Source organism: Rhipicephalus sanguineus, chromosome 4 (genome assembly GCF_013339695.2).
Source record: "Rhipicephalus sanguineus isolate Rsan-2018 chromosome 4, BIME_Rsan_1.4, whole genome shotgun sequence".
Classification (NCBI taxonomy): domain Eukaryota; kingdom Metazoa; phylum Arthropoda; class Arachnida; order Ixodida; family Ixodidae; genus Rhipicephalus; species Rhipicephalus sanguineus.
This window is the reverse complement of record NC_051179.1, coordinates 140,371,367-140,388,146: the sequence shown is the minus strand read 5'-3', so window position 1 is coordinate 140,388,146 and position 16,780 is coordinate 140,371,367.

The window sequence follows — 16,780 nt, the reverse complement described above, 5'->3', positions numbered from 1 at the left end:
GCTTGCCTCGAACTCGATGTCGTGTGATGCTCGCTTGTACTTGCGAGTTGCAGCGCGCGGGAATAACTAAAACTTGTTTTGCATTGTACTCGCACTTCGCTTTGATCAGCGTCCTTGGTTTCTGAAGCGTGTATGGGCAGAAGAAGCTTTCTGGGTCCTTGATTTTCAGGAAACGGCGCCTCGACACCAACGAAAGAGGAAGGATATATTGTGGTCTATGCACATTCGCTTGCGGACGGCTCTCTTTGCACTACCCAGTTAGTGCCAGGGCTGCGATGAGGGCGCTGGTGGCGGTGTTTTTCGCAGCGCCGCCTGGGCAGAGTCTGACGTCTATACAGGTAAGTAAACAAGACAATTCTCAGCTCACTGTAAAGCACAACACTTACAAACATACAAAATAAAGAAATGTTGCATGTGTGTGGCACAAACACTCAAGGTACAGCCATGTGTATCCACAAAGAGTCCAGTGTACTACTAGAAGTCCAGCGCAGCTTTACAGTTCAGCACACGCCACATCTAAGGTGAACGGGAACATTCACGCCCGTCCAAGCCGGCATGGTTCATTATGAAAGTGACTCCCATCCACAAATCTGGAGCTTACTTGAAATACGTGGTGCAAGGTTGCAACTGAGAAGAAATAAGAAGAGAAAGAAAGAACGCTGTTGCAACCTTGCGCCACGTATTTCTAGTAACGATGCACTAACTAGCCCAACATAACGTACTGTTAAAAATCTGGAGCCTTCACGTCGTATTGCTGTAGTGAAAGTGCCCACCTAGCTAGCTTTCCTCCTTGTGGAAGGCTGGTGGTCAAACGGGACAGCATTTTAAGATCAGAGACAGCATTCACCACTGCTCCAAAGAGCCAATAGTGAAATTTCTTGAGCGCCTCAATGATTACAAGTGCCTCCCTCTCTATCTTTGACGAACGCTCCTGTGCTGGGTTAAATCGATGACCAACGAAAGCTGTCAGCTTTTCTTTTACGCCTGCCAATCTGTGAGCCAAACAGGCCCTGGCCTTCGTAGTCGACGCATCAGTGAAGAGCCAATACGGCTGATGAGGGTCAGGAGTGTTCATAGTGAGAGCCTGACACAAAGTCATCTTTAAGCTATCGAATGCCTCCTGGGCCTCCTGTCCCCTTGGTATTTCATTTGGTACCTCTTGCCTAGTTAAAGCTGTGAGCGGGTCCGCAACATCTGCACAGTTAAACACATAATCGCGGTAATGCCCGCAAAGCCCCAAGAGGCTTCTCCATTCTTTATTTAAACGCTCTGGCTCTCGGTAAGGAAATGTCCTTTTGGACCTACATCCTGCCTCCTACTCAATGCGGTGCCGACCTACTTGTGCCATTCCAGGCCTTCTGTCAAAAACACAGCGATGTTTTTGAAACGCTCCCTCACTGCCCCTGTGTGCGTCAGGGCGCAAATGGCTCAGTTTTTCTGGGTGCATCACACTCTCTCTTACTGCAATGGGCTCGGCTTGCGGCGCGTACTCCACATCACCAAACCATCCGTTCTCTTCGAGGAACATCGCAACATAGCTCGTTCTAAGGCTTTCATTTGCAAGCTGCTCTGCTCGAAATTGCTCTCGCTAATTAGTGACCTGACCAGCAGGTATGGGACCACTTTCTCCCGATTCCTGAACCTCAGCAGCGGTGCCCTCACTGACACACTCAAAAACTGGTTCAGTGTTCACTACTATTTCATCTGATCGACGCCCCATTACGCCAACGTTATGCATACTATTTTCCTGCTCACTCTCGTTACCTTTCTGTGCCCGCAGTAACTCCCAATCCTCTTTTGAGAGCAGACATCTGTAATAGCACAAACTACATCAACCTTGCGTAGTTGTCCCATCACCCCCGGGTGATCTAAAGCTATGGGCAGTGTAGCCAAAGTGGCTTGGATGGTGTTTCCAAATGCTGACTGGAGCCTTACTGCGCCCGACGGCTTCTTTAGCATTTGTGGCAATACTCCTTCCCATACGACCGTTATTTCGCTCCCCGTGTCCAGCACTGCTTTCGTTGTTATGCCACCGCACGTGATCGGAATAAGTTCGAGCTTCGACCACCCTGAGCCGGCACATCATCCCAAAATTTGCACCCTAACACTCAGAACCATTTTCTGTGCTACCAGTGGTAAATCACCAACAATGGCGACATTGTGGACCTTCTGCTTCGGTACGGTGGTCAACTTCGCCTGGTGCTCTTACTTGAGGCCTGAGGGCAATCCCTAGCCACATGGCGCTGAGCGTGACATATGTCACACTTTACATTAACCTTTTCTGTGCTGGCCTGTCTGGCGAACGGTGGAGCAGTTGCCGCTCCGACTGTCTTAGTTGCTCGGCCTTTTCCTTTCGCTTGTTCAAATGTCTCGAACACTTTAGCGACATCTACAGGTCTGAACCACTCTTCGCCCTCCCGCAGAAGAACATACTCTAGACCTTCTGCGCTCGAACTCGCCTTCATTCGGTCAGCGACCATTAGCTCAGCAACTGCGAAGTACGTTCTCGTCCGGGAAGCGAACTGAGCCTTCTCTTCGTCACTTTTTGAAACCTGTCCAAGTACACAACTGGAGTGAGTCTAAGTTCATTTAGTATTGCACGTTTCACAGTCTCATAATCTGCACATTCCTCTCCACTCAAACTACATAACAGACAACGGACTCGCTCACACAGCACAGGCATTATCAAATGCTCTCGGTTGCCTTCTGGTACCTTAAATGTAAACATTTCGACAGAAGTCTGTCTGGCTGGGTGGAAGAATTAAGAAGTTGAAATACCTCCAGCCACAAGTTCTTGGAGGAAACCCGACGTTTCGAGACCGGCTTGGTCTCTTCTTCAGGGGTGACTGTGCTGATCAGGGGGGCTTCGTCGCGGCTTGTTTTTGGCTCCGCCTTTCTCTTTCCCTCACGTTCCGGAGGCCGTGCACGTAGATCGGAGGCATTGTTCCGAGGGACCGGTTCACATTCGCAGGTGTGTTCTGGATGTGCCACGACTCGAGTAAGAGCCTCCTTCCCAGATTCCTTTCCGTTTCTATGATGGAAGCGCCCTCAAAGTCAATTTTGTGGTCGTGCTTCTTGCAATGCTCTGCAAGGGCACTGCGTTTTATTTCCATCTTTCTGACGTCGTTTTTGTGTTGGCGCATTCTTTCCGGGAAGCACTTACTCTCGCCTATGTAGCTCGCTGGACAGTCAGCACATGACACTTTGTAGACCACGCCCTGGTGTTGCTCCCGGGATGGTCGATCTTTCGGCCACGGTAGTAAGCGAGTGAGCGTTGAGGCCGGCTTGTGAACCACCGTGACCCCAGCTTTTCCGAGAACCCTGGCGAGCTGTTCGCTAGTTCCCGGAACATACGTGATGACGACTCGTTGGGCTGGTTTCTTTGATACCATTGTATCCGGTGGGGTGGCCAGCGTGGGAGGAGGGTCACGTGTGTCGTTCGCAGATGCGTCTCCGCGGTGGGGAAGCTGATCTCTCGGCATGCGGCGTGCCACACGGCGGATGAAAGCTGTCGTGTATCCGTTCTTTCTTAACTCGGCCACGATCCTCTCTTCTTCTCTCTTTCTCTCTCCTTCTGATGTGCAAATGGCTCTTGCTCGTCAAAAGAGTGCCGACACCACGGAAGCTTTGTGGGCAGTGGGGTGACTCGAGGTGAAATGCAAATACCTGCCGGTGTGCGTTGGTTTTCTCTACACCGAGAAGGTCATGCGTTCGCCTTGTCGTCGTACTAAAACATCGAAGAACGGTAGCGCTCCGTCTTGTTCTCTTTCCACCGTAAACTGGATTGCTTGGTCGACGGAGTTAAGATGTTCGAGGAAGCTGTCTACCGCTGTCCTCTTTATGATGCAGAAGCAGTCGTCCACATACCTCACAAATACTTTCGGCCTGTCAATAAAGGAACGCAGTGCCGCCTCTTCTACGTGCTCCATTGTGAGGTTCGCAGCTGTAACGGAGACGGCTGCTCCCATCGCGGTCCCGTTGGCCTGTCTGTAGAAGTCCCCGTTGACACTAAAGTATGTTCCCTTGAGGCAGTACTCCAGTAGGCGGCACAGCTCATCGGTGCTCAGGCAGGTTCTTTCACTCAGGAGTTCGTCGTCATTCAAAGCTGCCCGTGCGCAAGACACCGCTAGTGTTATGGGCACGCTGGTGAACAGGGACATGACGTTGAACGAGACGAGGCACTCATCACTGCTCACGGTCACTTCCTTCATGCGCTCCACGAAGTGGCTGGCGTTGCGTATGTGGGTTGGTGTTTTTCCCACGAGCGGCGCCAGAGTCCGGTGGAGATATTGGGACAGCGCACGGAGTGGAGAAGATGTAAAATCCACGATCGGACGGAGCGGGATGGTGGGCTTATGGATCTTTGGAAGCCCGTAAAATCCTGGAGCAGAGCCGTTCCTGCAGATGAGCTGGAGATAGATGGTTCTTGCCTCTTGGTGTCCTTTGAAGATATCCGCCAGAAGCTTGTTCAGTTCCCTTTGGACTCTTGGTGTGGGGTCTTTCGTCGGCTTTTCATAGGCCGGGATTTGGAGCAAATCCTGAACTTTGTCGTCGTACGCCTCCCTATCAAGCAGGACCATCGCGTTGCCTTTGTCGGCCGGGAGGATGACAATCTTCTCATCCTTTCGGAGCGCACGGATTATAAGCCCCATTGATCACATGGAGGCCACAGCTTCCTATGTTGAGAATGGGGCTTTCTTCCGAATCGTGATGCTCCTCTTTTAGGGATCTGAGAAGCTTAAAATTTGCATTTAGCCCATCCATAGATACTTGAAGGATTTTGGATCCTGTTATTAAGGTGAAAGCCTTAAATGCCTCATCAAACGCTAAAAGTGACCATCGGTGTCATGTGGCGTCAGGGACGAGTGATGCAAAAAATCGTAATCATGTGATGATGTCACTATGTGACGTCACGATGACGTCACAGATCACTACAGTGTACTAGAAGTATTGGGTAGTGGTTGGAGCGGCGGCATAGGCGCGATGTGTCGTGCATAGAAGGTCGCCAGATGGTGCGCAAGCTCGTTTCCTGAGCTGCGGCTCGTCGCTCCTCTATTCCGTGGCTTCACCTTTGCTGCCTATGCGTTGCGAGTTTCCACTCCATCATTTTTTTTTAAATCCTTGTTTAGACACAAACGCATTGTATGAAGTGTAGTGTGCGTGCGCAGAATCATCATGCGAGTGACGGAATGCAGAATGCATCTCTCGCTTCGCTTGAACGTTAAATGACCGGAGCGTTTGCCGTCGTTTTGCAGCCAAGTTGAGTCGTCTGTCTCGGCAAGATGCGCTCGTTAAAAACGCGAGATGTATGCAGTTCCTTGCACCGTCTCGGGGAGCTACATCTGTACGAGGCTGAGAGTAAAGTTAGTTCTTCACCCGCGATCTGAGGATCGCGATTCAGCCAGAAGCTGACCACCAGGCTAGCTAGTGAAGTTTTTACACTCGAGGTGCCCTGTAAGAGACACTCGTTGTGGAGACTTGCAAGTCAGAGACTTGGAGATTGTGGAGCAAGTAGTTTTATATACAGAAGTGGCTACAAGAAGGACATATTTACAAGGTATCTACAACTTCTTGCCGGCTACTTTGGACATTGTCCAACCTCGGGGGACCTGAGTACTGCCTAGCATTAACACCGCCCAGACCAGACTGCCCTTCTTCCCACGGTCAAGCCTTTTTGTCTCTGTCTGAGCACCCACTTTCCCCACTTGCAGTCACGTGGTCTCGCTGACCTTGACACGCCTATTCCTAGCATTCATGCAGCTGCAGCCATGGGGAAAAGGCTATATCAAAGGGGAGAGGGCGGCTGTCTTCCCTCAGCGTCAACTTGCCTCCGGTCACTGACCTTACAGTCCAATAATGGTGGTATTGTTCATTGCCCCGGTGGCTGCCGTCAGCGGCCCCCACGCCTTCTGTTTGCACGGGCGACATTGCTGGCATACAGGCGCCAACGGCTTCTCCTTGGCTCGCTGGTTTCTCGGAACCTTACACTGAGCGTAAGCGTCGCTCAGCTGAAAGTGTCTAATAGTTAATTCCTCCTCCTCCCGGCTGGCCGCCACGAGCGAGTGCATCGTCGAAAGGTTTTAGAATGTCATGTTCATTTTTCCCCGTGCCAAATACGTCACTTAAAAGACAGTATAGGATTGGGCGTGGTGGTACAAGATTAAGAGTGCGTAGCAGAAGAGAAGGCACAGAGTGCTGATGTGTCTTCTCTTCTGTCCCCTCCTGTCGTTTGCACTGCTACGCACTCTTAATCAAATATGTCAGCAAGGTGTTATGTAAGCAACCCTAAAATCTGTAACATGCGATGGTAGTACATGGTGCTTACCTGTAGCAATATCTGATTGGGACGAATGCACTACCTGCTGCTGCAGCAGAATGCATCAGAATTTCGCTTTGTGTTTATAAACTTTATTTAGCTGCACCAGTCAAAAGTCCTGTCGGAAACATGGAAAATATTTTTCTGCTGAATGAATGCATGCTATAAACGTGCATTTCAGAAGCACGAGCCTCCTGCAGACACTTTTATTTAGGTCACATTTAGGCAGGGAGAGGCATATTCAGAAAACGTACTGCAGACGAAGAGTTCCACGAAAGAAAGCACGCAACATACTTGTGTACAACGGCTCAACTTCAGGTACCTTGAGGTCTCCCGACTGTTACTCTTGGAACGGTTTAAAGACTTCACAAACACGTGTAGCCAAGTGGTGACATAAAAAGCTGTAACCTTCACTGTCAACAATTCTGCATGGCTGGCACATCCAATCCGGTCTTGGCAGTTTCTCTTAACAAGAGCAATGACATATATCACGCTCTCATGATGCAGCCCCTGTGTACAGAATGTGGCTGTGAAAAGGTTTTCTAATTGTCGAATAAACGTGAAAGGCCATCCAGTTGGGTACAGTAGGCCACCATTGCCTCGCAGCCGGGCGTACTGAGCAGCAGCTCAGCATCATCCTTCTTTGTGAGAAGCAATTTGTGGCATTCATCACACTCCGATTTCAACAAAAACTTCCTGGCAATGTAACCACAAATGTAAAAAATGAGCCGGTCATCACTTTTTCTTGAACACATGAAGCGTGGTCTGGGACAGGGCCCTGCCTTTGATGACCTGCAGAGGCAATGTCATCGTCACTAAGAAGACTTTCGATGATGTCATTTTTTCCAGGCTTTTGGTCTCCCACGATGCCTGGCTCAAGCAGGGCGGTAAGAACACCAGGTTCAGCATTGCCGTTAGATACAGATCTGGCAAGCCCGTAAAAACTTAGGCAAGGCACTGTAACTACTGAACGCGGTGCAGTTGCAACCCAATACAGAACTAGGCATGAGCAAAGTATGCGAAAGACAAAGAAGGGCAAAATGTGATATTGGGCAAGCTGCGGAGATGTCGTGGATTTGCCAGTCCTAAGAAAAAGAAAGAAGTGTGAGTTTCATCTGTGAAACGTGTGACAAGAGTTAGAGAAACCAGAAGTGAAGAGATGGCACGTTGTACATAATTGAAGTAGGAAATCCTACCACTGCACATGGATCTAATGTGACTTAGCTGCAGGTACATTGTCCTGCACATTCCTGCTTAGTTTATGGCAACGTTTCGCTTTCTGCTGCCCTGCCGCTTTCTTCGGATGATCCGAAGAAAGCTGAGCCCCTCGGTAAGTCTGGCCTGTGCCTTGCCAGACTTGTTGGCTGAACTTTTATTTGCCTGCCATGCCTCCGGTCCACTGCACCTGCAAGCTTTATCATGAGTAGTATTGTATCAGCCCCACTGCTAGTCGTGGTTTTCTTGAGATGGGATATTGCTGCAGCTAGCAGCTTGTCACTAGATCAGCTGCTGGTTCTAAGAAAAGCAATGCGTCAAAGCTTGTTTAGAAATTCTTCTTGCATCTCTTCTCGTTCCTGAAAAACATTTCAGTGAAGATTGTTCGTAATGTGCGCATTTGATCATCTTCAGAGTGAGACATATGTACTTCATAAAAAACTATGAAGTGATGTTGACTTCGTGCACAAAATATCAGAAGACCTGTTCCTCGCTAATCTGTCCTGGTGAGGGCTATATAGACAAGTAGAATCGTGCGTGTGCAAGAGGGTCATTTAAACTGAGGATGACTAGCACAGAAGTGCAACACTGTTACCATACCATGAATGCATGCAGCAAACATGCAGTATAGAACACCCTTAATCAGCTGTATAGAAATTGATGCACTGAAATGCTTTGCTCGTTTATATCTCAACATGGACGCATACCTTAGCATCCTAAAGCACTACACAATAGGACAGTGGCATAGCATGTGTTTGGCCATGCAGGCCCCACTAGGTCGACACATGTGCATGTAAGCTGCCTACGATTCACACACTTCTTCACATTATGTGGAGTTCAGCTAAAGTTGAGTCTGGCACATAGTGCTGTTCACAAACAGGACTTGCAGTCTGATATGTACCTCAGCTGTCAGGCTTTGGGGAGGAAGGGGCACTAGTGGAGCAGTCACTACTTCAGCACAGCTCAAACCATCCTCCATGGCCACTTTAGGATGTACAGGCCTTGTGGAGCAGGCCATTGAATGGGCTCTTGCTGCCTCATCGGCATGAAGTATTGAAGGCTGAGGCATTGGTCACCTGCTGCCAGCTGACCAAGTGACAGGCAGTCTTCCACTGTGAGCACTAGACTGTTTGGAAAGCCCCCCCCCCCCCCAAAGGCTTTCTGCACTACAGCTTGGTGCTTGCAGAAAGCACCTCACTTCCCTCTCCAGCAGCTGCATAGGCCGATGCCAGCATGGACTTCATACGCGGCACATCCAGATGAACTGGGAACGCTGTAGTACATAGCATTGCCCAGGCAAACAATAGACTCCGAGGGCACATCTGGCATCTTATGAAGATGTCGAAACCTAATCTGGCTGGCAAGAGTGCTCTCGGTGGGGTGCGTGGTGTAGTTGTTGAAGTTTGAAGTACTCCTCTCACTTGGTCATTACATACAACACGAAGGCTACTGCATTATATGCCTTGTTTCTGCAGAGCACATTGTCTTTTAGAATCCGGATAGATGCCTCTGAATAATTATTGGTGTTGTGCCCTTGTATCATCAGGCCTACCCTGTGCAGCAACACCCACTGCTGCTCACACGGGAGGAATGCCTCCACTCTCTGGCTGTATGGCACATGACCTATTATGCGTGCAGAGCCTCTTTAGCTGCCTGCAGCTCTTCGTCACTCTGGGCATACAGCATCTTTTAAACAGAAAAACAAAGCATTTCCAGCGTATCAATTACTCTTATGACAACTGTTATGTTATACTCAGCAATTTTCTAATGCAATGCGTAGTTTTCATGCAGATTTAGTTGCTACCTCACAAGCACTTTAAGCAAAAAGTGAAAGTGAAATCCCAGTGTTTTCACTTTCTCAAAGTAGAGGGCATGCTTGGCTCATTATTCATTGTCATTAATTGCTGCTCTTGTGTGATCTCCGACAACTATGCCAGTACATCTTAACAGTACAGCATCTAATATGTAAATTAAGCAGCTATGCATCAATTGTAGTGTGAAATGTAATCTCGGTAGGATCCCACATGAGTGCAACTGGAAGTTTTTCACTGCTAATAGAGGTACTAGTTAGTTACAGGGACATTTCCTACAGCTTGTCTTCTCTATAGTATAGTAGGGGCTGTTGCAAAGTATATACATCAATTACTACCTTTTGAGGTTGCATTCATTTTGGGTAACATTTGTTAAGTTTCTCAGCACAATAAAACGTATGAGTGAGTAAAAGGTGCATGGCCATCACAATTTTTTAAGTAAAAATCATCGTGGAATATGAATCAACACAATACTCTGTTATGAGTTTCTTTACTTTTGCCAGTGTAAGGTGCAATTGTTTTTTTCACTATAAATAAATGTTTCCCTGACTACCTCCCTTTTTAGATACTCTTAGACAGTGCTGTTACAAAAATTGTTTGGCTGGCTATTCAAAACCATTCGTCTGACAGAACTACCGAGCGCTTGACACTCATTGTTCCTAAAAAGTAATTGATGGTAAAATATGTCAAATATATTTTGTAAACTTATGGAGGCGCATAGAAGTTACTTTGTCTGCACCCCATTTTTGCCTTTTCCTTTCCAAAGTCATGTACCTTGCGTTACCTTTTGGAAAGCTGCCATGAAGTGGCGCCTGCCATCCTTCAGGACATTGCTTTTTGTCAATGTTAACCATCGCCACTCAGTCTGCAACACTTCGAAATGGCAGAGCAGCTGCTGTGCCGAGGGCCACGCAGAGCGCAGTGCTTCTTTCTTGGTCCGTGAGTTGTCCGTAATGAACACATGAGGGGCCTGCTGTAAACGTTAAATAATTGTGAGTTCATGCAAGTGGCATTTATCATAAATAGGTGTCAGCATTGAAGTGTAGCCTTGAAGTGCTTGAAGGCAACCGTGACGTACTTTGTAGAAATGCTGTGCCAACACCAAAGGTGGCGGTCCACTGCTTTTTTGGGGAGGGAGGGGGCAGGGGCAAGTTTTGTGTCACTGGTTAGGAGAATGAATTGGTGAGTGAGTTAGTAAATCATTTGGAGAAAACGCATGCACAAGAAACTGGGAACACGAAGAAAGAGGCGATGACATGAGCAGCCGTGTTCCCATGTCAATTGGCGTTCGCATGAAATGTACACTGATCCCAGTCATGTTGCTTACCATTACACAGTTCTTTTGCAAGGGTTGCACATGTAGCACTTTTCAGGATTGATGTTCAGGAAGTGTTGGTATTGTCTGTGCATAGTTTCATGGAAAGCTTTCTAATAAGCTCTTGTGCAAATGCAGAACTGAGCTGCCAGGTGAGTCTTGGGGTGGTATGGAAGGAGAGAGAGCTGCACTGCAATGAAGGCTGACCTTGAGTGGCAATCCCTTTCTACCCGTCATAATAAACTGAGATTAAGATTTTTTAAATTAAGTTTACTCTATTAAAACTGGAATGAGCAAGGAAACTTGCATTAAGAAGCTTCATTACATCTCAAACCGTATTAATATTGCGAAATCCTGGAGCACCATTCTGATGCAAACATGTATACTAACTCATTTTTTGTCTAAAAGATCGACCTTTGAAACAGGTTGACTGAAAAGCTAGTGCATTGTGATGTGATGATGTGTGAGTGTTGGTTTCATACAAGCGGTTGCTTTGAATGACCAGCATTTCACATCGATGTGATTGTGCAAGCGTGCTGGCTGTTTTGTGCAAGTGTTAATTCTGAATGAGATGGTGGTCGTTGACGTAAGCAAAACAGCAGAACTAACAAAAATGCTGCCAGTGCATTGGCATCAAAAAGGAGTGGAATGGATCCAGTGTTGCTGGCTATTGCTTCGCTGGCTGTCTTCGAGCTTTTTTAAAGTGGCTGAAGCAATTGTTGAAATAGTTGACAATGCCTGTTGCTATCAGCATTAGAGATGTGTAGGCAAGAACTCGAGCGTTTCTTGGCTAAGCAAATAATTTGCAGTCTCTTAATATTGACCTACCAACCATGCACCCTGTTCACACCACACACCAACTGGACAGACAGCCCTATTCATAATGTTTTTGCCTGATTTTGAATTCTTGACCTGCTTTTTCTCGTGTCGTCTAGAAATCAAATAATGTTTGGTGCTTGCAACCTTTTCTCTCTATTTCTCCTCTGCCTCTGTAGATGCCATAAACTAATACAACTGCTCCAAATTACATGCTTGCCATCGAATAAAAAAATGGAGGATAAGACAGTGCAGAATGGGGAGGAGGTTTGTTTCCTTTGAGCATTATTGAACTGCTTTGGAAATAATGTCACTTCATATTTAATACAAGCACTGCAAGTGAATATGCTTCGCTTCAGCTCATTTAGTTACCATTAACATTTAGTTTGTTTCAAATAATGCAGGTTTAGTCATTATATCTGTACAGTCGTTAGGTTTGCATGTTGCCATTTGAGGGTTCAATGTTTTTCAGCTAGCAATGTAAACATATTTAACTGATATGTTACTTCTGCTGGAATTTTTGACAGCTTGTTGTACAGTCCTGCTGCTTGGCCTTTGGCTTGGAAAGGAGGCAAAATACTTCCAATCTAGGATGGGATGACCCATTGCCTTGTCTCCAGCCGATGAGCTCTGTGAGAGCAGTTCGCTGTTTTGCAACAAGTTGCTTAATTGTGTTGCTTCTTGTTTGAACTTTTGTTAGATATGCTAGCCCTGTAGGCTCCGAGGCTTCTTGGTTTGATTTTATGGGAGCCACGTTGGTTATGTACACCGACTACAGGTGACACCAAAAGAGTCTGAAGGCTATCAATCATTATTCAACGGATGTTCTTTAAGCATGCAGATCTGAAATTTCGAGGAGGCTGTAGCAATACACACAACTCGAAGCACAAGAAAACAGGAACAAGAAGGAAAGCCAGACAGGATACACTCTAACTTCAAACTAAAGTTTTGTGGCGCTGGTCAGATGCCACATAGAACCTGCATCTTTTGTCCTTAAGGTGCACCAAACAGCGTCTGAATGTTTTACTACATTGAAACGGGTAAGGCATCACAGTTGTCTTATGATTGTTGACCAATCTTATCACAACGAATTCAGCAGCTTCAAACATCTTCGAAAACACGTAGCGTTATGGTGTGACGATCTCTTCTGGTGCAATATTTTCCAATGAAAGAGGATAGCAGTATTCGAAAGCTAGAAGAAAGCCCATTCAAGACAACAGAGAATTACCTAGGGCAGGCTGTCAGAGCGTTTCTCTGAAAAACCTTTACCTTGGTCTACTTCATCTACACATGGATCTCTCTGCTTAAAGGGACACTAAAGAGAAACAGCGAATTGGTTTAGATTGATAAAGTGGGCTCGGAGAACTCTTGTGTAGTTTGTTTCACCACCATAGGTTTATTATTAGAGGAGAAAACCAAGTTCAAAGTTTCATTTTTAAATTTCGCGTCGAACTTTGTAATTCGTGACGTAAAAGACTTCAAAGAGCATTTAACCCATTTTGGCGCCACTGGCTCGACGAAATTTCCACAAACTCGTTATGTCAAGTCTCTGGACCCCTCAGAAGACAATGTACTTCGGTTTAACCGATTAGGAACTACGTAGGCCCAAGCAGGCGCCGTCAAAAATATGTGACGTCACGGCAAATGGCGCGGAAATTCCAAGGTGGCGTCGCCACCTGTATTTTCTTTTTGTGCGTTTTCTCGCTTATTAAGCGTCTTCGCGCAGAAAGCGTGGTGTTTTTGGTATCGTGGAAGACTACTTTACTAATGCGAGAAAAATCGTTTTGCTCTTTAGTGTCCCTTTAATGCACAGCAGCCTTTGTTTCACGGTTTTACTCTAATCTGATCAGTTATTGATGAGCATGTTCTTGATTGCAAAGAAGTGTAAGCGACGGTCGCGACAGATAGCCTGCTGCACGAGGTTTTTTTATTCCTTCGTCTCCACATGATTCCAGAAAACATTCGAAGGTGCATTGGGTAAGAAATCGCAATATTGCAATATAAGAAATCGCAATTCGAGAGCTTCTTGTCTGGTAGCAGGGGTCGCGAGCAGGGTCCAGCTTCGCGGAATGCGACGCTCACGAGCTCCAAGTCCAGGGGTGCGCTGATAGTGCCGGCGGAGCGGCACTCCTGAGCCCCATTTTGCTAGTTTCCCTGCGCCTGCGGAGGTAATTGCCCGTTTGTGTCTCGAAGCAGTTCCTGGCACTGACACCTTATATGGCCTGCCTGGTGGCAACGGAAACGTATAACCTGGCCCCTCGCATTCTGAGATGGGTTGTTCGGGAATCTGTGCGCAGGGTGCAAAGAGATCCTTTTCGTGGCTTTTGTCGATGCCCTGATACTTTCCTGGATGGAGGACTGTGAGCATCTGTGACTGACCAAGGGTGTCTGTGTTACTTCTTTGGTGCGCTCTTTGAAACTGCCGCTGTGAGTGCGGCTAGCCGCTAACATGCCCGTGCCTGTGTTGGTATTGGTACCAGGCGTGAATGGGGATGCCGTGGCGTAGCCTGGGAGTGTGTGACATGGCATAGCTGCCATGCCGTGTTGTGCCATTGTCCCTACGTGTGTCAGCCGCTGGAGGTGTTGCAGAAATTTCATCATTGTATTAGGGTTCATGATGGCAACCCTCTCCCCCGTTTCAGGCCCGAGGCCTCGGATCAAACAATGTACTTTCTAGGGCTCCGTCATGGAGGTGTTTGCGCGGGTGCGCAGCTGCAGTATGCTGGATACATATTGTCTAGGATTTTCGCTGGGCAGCTGTTGCCGTTCCTGCAGCTGGATGAAAGCCCAGTCTTGGATGTCCTCACCGGCAAAATTTCACAAGAGCGCTTCTTACCATTCAGCCCAGCTATCGAGAAGCTGTGTGGCTGTTGCTTTAACGTAGTGATGTACCAATGACGCACCTCGTTGTCGAGGACAATAAATTTCGGGCTTTTTGCGCATTGTTCCAATTTAGCGGCGTGGGATATTGGTCATACTATATTCGAAGCCAGTGTTCGACGTCATCTGCCTGGCCCCTGAAGACCAGGGGGGTGGCGGGCATATGGCCTGACTGTGGCACTATCGGCTGTGTTGTTCACAGGTCTTCAATGCTAATGTTATTGGTCTGATTTCTCAGTATACAGCTTTTGTCGCTCATTAATGTTTCCAGTTCTTTTCGCCAGTTTGAACAGCAATTCGAAACACCTGCTGAGGCTGCGTGCTTTGCTCTCAAAGTCCTTGTCGCACCACTTGTGGTTGGGCTTGATAAGGGGTTGATCGGTGCGTGCTTTAACTTGTGCGCGACAGGCGTGGCGTGCCTACCCTCGCGAGAGCTTTTCGTTCCCCATGCTGAGGTGTACCCCGCACCTCCACCACTTTGTCGCGAGTAAGGTTGAGCTTAACAGATTGCGATGCTCGCGAACTCCGTGTCCAGGGTACTTGAGCAAAAGCAATGACGTGACAAACATTCCCAAACAAAAACTTTCCGTTTCTTTGAAGCTGCCTTTACAAAATGTCATTGGCTTCCATTTCGTACACTACACATTTCTAAACCATTGGTGCATGACGTTCCACGTGGATTTTTGCCGTCCATGTCCCGTCTTCCACACTTCCTCATGGCTGTTCATCACTGTCAGGTGCAACCACATGAAACCTACCACATATCACTGCACTCAGGCATTATACATCCATTACAGTGGCTGCAAGGAACATGTAACGCTAAATGCACAGAAGGAAAACTAAAGAAATGGCATTTGTCTTATGAGCATGTTATGTGCTGCTTAAATAGGGGACAAAGAAGAGAATAGGTTGGTTCCCGTTTTGTAATCTCACGTTTGTTGTGGCTTCATGGCTGTTTGCTTCTTCAAAGTGTCGGCACTCCTTTATGATGTTGTCAGTGGTGGAACAGTCCTTGTGGACAAGTAAATTAAAGGCAACATTAGCGGTGGCCTTAAGAATGTGGCTGACTGTCAGCTTGAAGCATTTGGTCGTCAACCCACCAGCACAACGCTGTCCTGTATGTACGTGATGTACAGTTTCATCGCTGTTTGTGTACAGCACGAAAGTTCTTTGTGGGCAGCTGGTCAGAGCGCAATTGGCTTTCCAGAAAAGGTTTTTTATTTTTGTTTGCATGCGTGCCAACTCATCAAATCCTTGTGTGTATTGAGCCACACAAGGGCCGTTCCGCTGAGGTAGTAGTAACCGACATTTGCAAGATTGCTCCTGCTGGCGTGTTTGCAGTCAGCGAGCCAATTGTCGTCGTGATTGTTATCAGTTCCGCAGAAAGTACCAGGGTCTCGGAAATGGGCCATAACAATGTGACTGGGTTGAGTTGGTATAACCGAGGCTGGATCAGCGGGTCTGCCAGTTGACATAATGGGATTGCCAACGTGATGTCCGCTGCAAAGTTCCGTGGTGTGCTGCAGACATACCCCACACCAACAAAAATGTACGGGGAGGCGGCGGAGGATCGATGTATTTACAATATTTACACCAGCGCAGTGATCGTGGTCACAACAAAGATGACAAAACAGGAACCAACCCGTACTCTCTTCCTTCGTCCTCGAGATAAGCGGCACATAACAATATATTATAGCATTACAAACCTAACTGCAGTGCACCTCGACGGGGCACCCCAGGCATACTTTCAGGGTGTTGAGATGAAAGCACTGTTCTAAGGTGGCAAAGTCTAAAATCATAACAATGAGTTGCAACAGAATTTGCAAAAAGGAGTCTAAAATCGTAACAGCTAGTTGCGAACAAAATCACAGTTTTAAAAGAGCAGTGATGCCATGGCACCCAAGAAGCAGCCTTTGATCACACCAGGCGCTTAGGTAGGTCTGCTGTTTCAACGGGTCTTCCTCTGCCTATCACAATGACTTCACATGTGTTTAGGTCGCTCCTAACAGTTTCTTTTTTTTCGCTTAGCACATGAATGCAACATTATAGTAAGGTGTACGGAATTGTTGGACGCCTTCACACTATGCAGAAACAAGGCTTGCAGTACACATGTTCTTGCAGGAACATTACAGGACTATGCAACCCTGGTAAGACAAGGATGCAAGTGTGCAAACATGACGCAGAGCTGCTGGACACAGCTGTTCGGAGCTGGCATGGCAACTGTAGCTGGGGCAAAAAATTGACTGGGCAAACGCAACATTGAACGTCGTGCAAAAGACCAGCTGTGCAGCCATGGTCTTCCTTGAAGAAGGGGTGCACACTTAGCAGGATGAGAGGAAAACCTCAAGCCCTAGCAGAGCAATCCTGGCGGGCCATCAGGGCAGCTTTAAGCTGACGGTGAAGGCATTCAAGCCATTTTCCGAAGAG